This window comes from Hypanus sabinus, chromosome 11, assembly GCF_030144855.1.
Source record: "Hypanus sabinus isolate sHypSab1 chromosome 11, sHypSab1.hap1, whole genome shotgun sequence".
NCBI lineage: Eukaryota > Metazoa > Chordata > Chondrichthyes > Myliobatiformes > Dasyatidae > Hypanus > Hypanus sabinus.
In genome coordinates, this window is record NC_082716.1 from 53346187 (window position 1) to 53352186 (window position 6000).

Sequence of the window (6000 nt, forward strand, 5' to 3'; positions counted from 1 at the left end):
ACAGTCTCTTGGAACAACTGGGCAAAGTCCATCAGTAATTTAAAGCGCTCCCTAAAGTAACAAGCAACTGTAAGATAACATTACAGCCAGCAATCAATTTGCAAATAATCGTTAATACGTTTAAAATTGAAATGGCTGCTTTCCCTGATCTGGGTTGTTTGTTCAGCAGTGTGAGTTAAACAGAGGACATTAGTTAGAGCTTAATCCTTCAAAATGGCTTTGGTGGCATCGAAGCTGTGGTATATGTCTAGGCACACATCTGCTGGCAAAAATTATGTCTGCACAAGTGCCCTGACAAAAATGGTGCCTGGTTTGAAAGGTACTGCATATACAGTATGTTTCAAAAGTAATTTTAAAATTCATTTGTCAGCTATAAGGCTCAATGGATGTGCACTACCGGAACAAATTTTGTAGTCATCACATTGTGTTGCACAAAAACACGAAAATGTTACTCTGGATGAAATGTCACCATGTAAGTTTTTATTGCTATGCTATGTTAGTATGTTTTAAGAATACAATGTGGATTTTACTTCTAAGAGATATCTATATCTCTGAGCATGGCCAGTAACTCAAATGTGGCAATAAAAAAGAGGCGATAATTTATACTATGCTCAGCAGTGAATCTGTATAATCATCACAAATACAAGGGACAGATCATGGCAAGTGGAGCACGCTTACAACTGAGCTATGGGAGTAGGGCAAGAAGAAAACTGTTCAAAATTAAGCCAACTTTAGGACTAACATTTTATTTAGTTCCTTCAATCACAACTGAAACCTAGAATCATAATAAAGGTTAATAGATTAAAATAGGCTAAACAGTCTTCAGTTTTCTTAAACGTTCTGCGGCAATGTGAGGCAAATGTGTGAATCTAAGGCTTTATTTACTGAGGCTCTAGTCTGAAGAGTAACCATGGTGCTTCTGTCTTTCAGGCCGACACTCAGCCCTCGACAAATGTTGATTAAAAACATTGGACTAGGTCACACTGACAACTCTCTACAGAAGCACCAGCCAGCTGCATTGTACTTGTTGGGTCTTTTCAGGCTTCTGCACCTGTGTAATCCAAAATGTAGTCACCGACTTTCACCAACTACAGGATGACAGTTTGTGATTTATATTTTGCTTCTTTTTGATTGATTACATAACCTTAACATTATTTTCAATGAATTTACTATTTTTCATTGTTCTATTAATTTTATTCCAATGGTTCAATGGTCCCAATTACAATATATAACCTGAAATTCTCACTCTCCGCAGATATCCTTGAATCAGAAAAACACCAAAGAATGATAGAAAAAAACATAAGCACCCCAAAGCCCCCTACCCATCTCCCATGCACAAGTAGCAGCAAGCAGCATCAACTCTCCCACCTCCTTCTCCCCCCACTTACTCTAGTCACAGCAAAAGGGGAGACCAGCAATCGTTGGTTCAATGTCCTAGTCAATCTGAGGTGCTACTTTCATTTTGAATTCCCCGACTTGAGAATGGGCAGCAAACTCATTCATTCGCCATCAAGAGTAAGAGTTTGATCGCTGAGTGCAGGGGTCTCCAACAGCCACTTTCACTGACCTCAATTTTCCGGTTCAGTACACAGCACTGGTGAGAATTTGTGTCCGCAGGGCCAAGCAAGACCGCACCTGTCTCAGGCCAAACATGGACATATTGAAAATGCAACCGATCGGTGAGCTCCAAGAACGGGAACACACTGCAATGCAGAGCCACAGTTTAAGTGCCACTATGGATCAAAGAAAACGACAGGACCCCACCACCCTGAAAAAGAGAGTAGAGACATTAGAAGAGGAAATACTTAACTATTTCACTGATGGGCTGGGAGAAGTCACTCTCTGGCACCATCTTCAGCTCCTCCTCTCCCTATTTCAAAGGTTCAAAAGGTCCAACTTAATGTCAGAGAAATGTATTCAATATGCATTCTGAAATGCTTTTCCTTCGCGCCCCTCCACAAAAACAGAGGAGTGCTCCAAAGAAAAGAATTAAATGTTAGAACCCCAAAGCCTCCCCACTGTTCCCCTCCCTCCCACGCGTAAGCAGCAGCAAGCAACAATCCCCTTCCCCCGCCAAGCACTCAAGTATAAGCAAAGCAATAGCAAAGACACAGACTTGTAGTTACCCCAAAAACTTTGCATTTCACCTGGTATGTGACATAACACAGGCTCTCTCTCCCTAATAAGGGAAAAGGAGGAGTCTCCGTTTTCCCAGTGAGTGGAGAGACATAACAAACAACTCACTGGTTTATGATGTTAAAAGTCTGTTATGTCGCCTTTTTTTGCGCTCTGTGCCTGAAGATCTCAACAATCTTGGGTCTCCGGGCACACAGCCACAGATATCCCAACTCCCCCGATGACACCCAGGTCTCCTGCCATGACGCCGACCCTCGATCCACCCATTTCCAGAGCTTCCAATTCTGAGCCGGACTCTTAGGCTGAGCCCTTGGCATGCCAAGCAACGGTTGGTTGTGAAACCCCAAGAGCGGGTCTGATTCCCGCAAAGAACTGAAATCAGCGTGTTTGGACAGAGAGCAAGGTTTTCCGGACAAATGAACAACAAGGGCATTGGAATCTGTGCGACCACAAAACAGGGGAGCAGGCAGCAGATGTGATTCAGTTTAATGGAATATTGGCCAATTGGTTTTTGGGCTTCACACTTTGCGAAATCCTACTGTAACCTATATTTTACCCATAGAGAGTGAAGAGATTACAAAATGCTTAATTTGACTTTGTAACTGAAACAAGACAGCTGGGAATGTGAGTCTAACTTCACTGTTTACTTGAAGTGAACCACAATACAGAATCCAACTCAATATAGAATGTAACACTACTATTTACACAATATACAATATAATACAACTACTATACAAACATCCACAGTATAGTAAATTTGAAAATTGTCCCATTCAGGCCAAAAGATTTAAACATAGAAACATAGAAAACCTACAGCACAATACAGGCCCTTCGGCCTACAAAGTTGTGCCGAACACGTCTCTACCCTAGAAATTACTAGGCTTACCCATAGCCCTCTATTTTCCTAAGCTCCATGTACCTATCTAAAAGTCCCTTAAGAGACCTCATTGTATCCGCCTCCACCACTGGTGCCAGCAGCCCATTCCACGCACTCACCACTCTCTGTGTAAAAAACTTATCCCTGACATCTCCTCTGTACTTACTCACCAGCACCTTAAACCTGTGTCCTCTTGTGGGAACCATTTCAGCCCTGGGGAAAAGCCTCTGACTAACCACACGATCAATGCCTCTCATCATCTTGTACACCTCTATCAGATTACCTCTCATCCACCATCGCTCCAAGGAGAAAAGGCCGAGTTCACTCAACCTATTCTCATAAGGCATGCTCCCCAATCCAGGCAACATCCTTGTAAATCTCCTCTGCACCCTTCCTATGGTTTCCACATCCTTCCTGTAGTGAGGCGACCAGAAGTGAGCACAGTATTCCAAGTATTCTGATCAGGATCCTATATATTTAATATATTTAATCACGGTAGAAGCTTTGCTGACAAGGGGCATCACTCTCCTTGGGAAGAGAATCTCAGGTTCTGTGGTGGCTGTAGGAGTTGACTCTGAACTGCAGGAAGTTGTTCTGAGAGCTCTGGGCACCTTTCTTCTCTGGCAATTGCCTTTGCTCTCCTGAGCTGATCAATGTGTCATTTCCAGATGATACCAGACATAATTTCAAATGAAAGTGGTTCAGTTCTGTCCTTAATACCCACTTTTGATCACCTCTGTAGTCCCTCACCAAGACTGCTCATCCAGAAATCAAACATCAAACCTCTATAGGGCTTTCAGTACCAGTAATAGTGGTGTTAACTGTTCAGCCTAACAAAATGGCTTCTCTGTATCTTATAATGAAATGGCTTTTCTGTAATGCTGTAATGGGATCCTGTGTCTCATATGTTTGGGTTATGGGTATTGATAAGGGGAAAACTAACCAATGGAGGATTGTTATGCTATCTTGTCTATGTAAGATAAGCGGGAGTTTGCGGTCTTGCTCAGGAGGAAAGTGAGGAGGACGGACGAGTGTGGAGTGGGCAGCGGTTCCAGAGCAACAGAGACAGAACGTCAACGGTTCGGACCATGGCCAAAGGCTCAGAAGGTTGTTGTGGAAGGGAGCTGGAGACATGAGCTCCAACATATTAAAATATGTGCACAAACTGACAAACTGATGATTATTTTGGCACCTTTAGGTTATCTGTTTCTACTAACCCATCACTAAGAAATCACTATAAATTTGCAATTATTTATTTGCTTTTGGGTATTGTCTGGTATTTGTCTTGTGAGCGTGAACTGGGGGGACATTACACCATATTTACACAGAAATATTGCATTACTGGCATGGTGATGGCAGTATACCCTAGGCGAATGGGGGTCAACTGGGGGCATGGAGGCTACACCTCCTTGCTTGAGGAGCTTTCAATTTCCCTCAGCTGTTTGTCCGGCATACTTCTTCTGAGATTGGGTTTGAGGAGATCTGTGAACTTTAAAATCAGAACTCACCTCTGCGTACGTGATGCTACTGTTGGTGAAACAGCCTTTTGTAGATTGAAAATGGTCATTAGTTGTTGATCAGTAATGAAGTTAAACTCTCTCCCATACAAATACTGGTTAAAATGCTTCATACACCAAACTAGATTCAAGAACTCTCAGTCAATCTGTGCGTAATTTTATTCTGCAGCGGTAAAGGAACCTGATGTAAAGTCTATGGGGCATTCACTTGCATCACTCACAACACAGGAAGTTTGTGGCATTCTGTGCTGGGAAGTCTGGGAAACTCCCAGTCTCCTGGACCACCACATCTGCACCAGGTGCGTCGAGCTGCAGCGTTAGCTAACTGGAGATGCACCTCAATGACCTTCATCTGGTCAGGGAAAATGAGGAGGTGATAGCAAGGAGCTATAGGCTAGTAGTCACACTGGGGCTACGGGAGACAGACAAGTGGATAACAGTCAGGAGAGGAAAAGGCAAGAGTCAGATATGAGACAGTACCCCTGTTGCTGTCCCACTTAACAATAAGTACTTCTGTTTAAGTACTGTTGAGGGGGAATGGGCTTCCTGATGGGTTGAGAAGCAGGACGTCTAAGGTAGTAATCTTGGGATTACTGCCTGTGCCGTGTGAAGGTGAGTATAGGAATAGAGTGAGGTGGAGGATAAATGCATGGCTGGGGAAATGGAGCAGGGGGCAGGGATTCAGATTTCTGGATCATTGAAACCTTTATTGGGACAGGTGTACCTGTACAAAAAGGACAGGTTGCACTTGAATCCGAGAGGGACCAATATCCTGGCTGGGAGGTTTGCTAAGGCTATTGGGGAGAGTTTAAACCAGAATTGCTGGGGGTGGGAACCAAACTGAAGAGATGGAGAAAGGGGCGGTAGGATCCCAAATAGAGAAAGCTTGTAGACAGTGCGAGAGGGAAGTTAGGCAGGTGATAGAGCAGGAAAACACTCAGACAAATGGTCTGAGATGTGTCTATTCTAATGCAAGAAGCATCATGAACAAAGCAGATGAGCTTAGAGCGTGGATCAGTACTTGCAGCAATGATGTTGTGGCCATTACAGAGACTCGGATGGCTCAGGGGCAGGAATGGTTACTTCGAGTGCCAGGCTTTAGATATTTCAAAAAGGACAGGGAGGGAGGCAAAAGAAGTGGGGGTGTGGCACTGTTGATCAGAGATAGTGTCACAGCTGCAGAAAAGAAGGAAACCGTGGAAGGATTGTCTACTGAGTCTCTGTGGGTGGAAGTTAGAAACAGGAAGGGGTCAATAACTCTACTGGGTGTTTCTTACAGAGTGACCAAAGTTAACAGGGACATCAAAGAGCAGATAGGGAGATAGATTCTGGAAAGGTGTAATAATAATGAGGTTGTTGTGGTGGGAGATTTTAATGTCCCAAATATTGATTGGCATCTCTCTCGACCAAGGGGTTGAGATGGGGAGGAGTTTATTAGGTGTGTTTAGGAAGGCTTCCTGACACAATATG

The 6000-nt window shown here is 43.6% G+C and overlaps 1 long non-coding RNA gene across 1 annotated transcript in view; it reads left to right on the forward strand.

Annotated features, from left to right (window-relative positions):
* The window catches only part of LOC132401585 (uncharacterized), a 198090-nt gene extending 197042 nt beyond the window's left edge, over nt 1-1048 (forward strand). The window contains exon 3 of the long non-coding RNA XR_009514627.1: nt 931-1048. This is a non-coding gene — a long non-coding RNA (uncharacterized LOC132401585). The remainder of the gene's footprint in view (nt 1-930) is intronic.
* The last annotated feature ends 4952 nt before the right edge of the window (nt 1049-6000 follow it).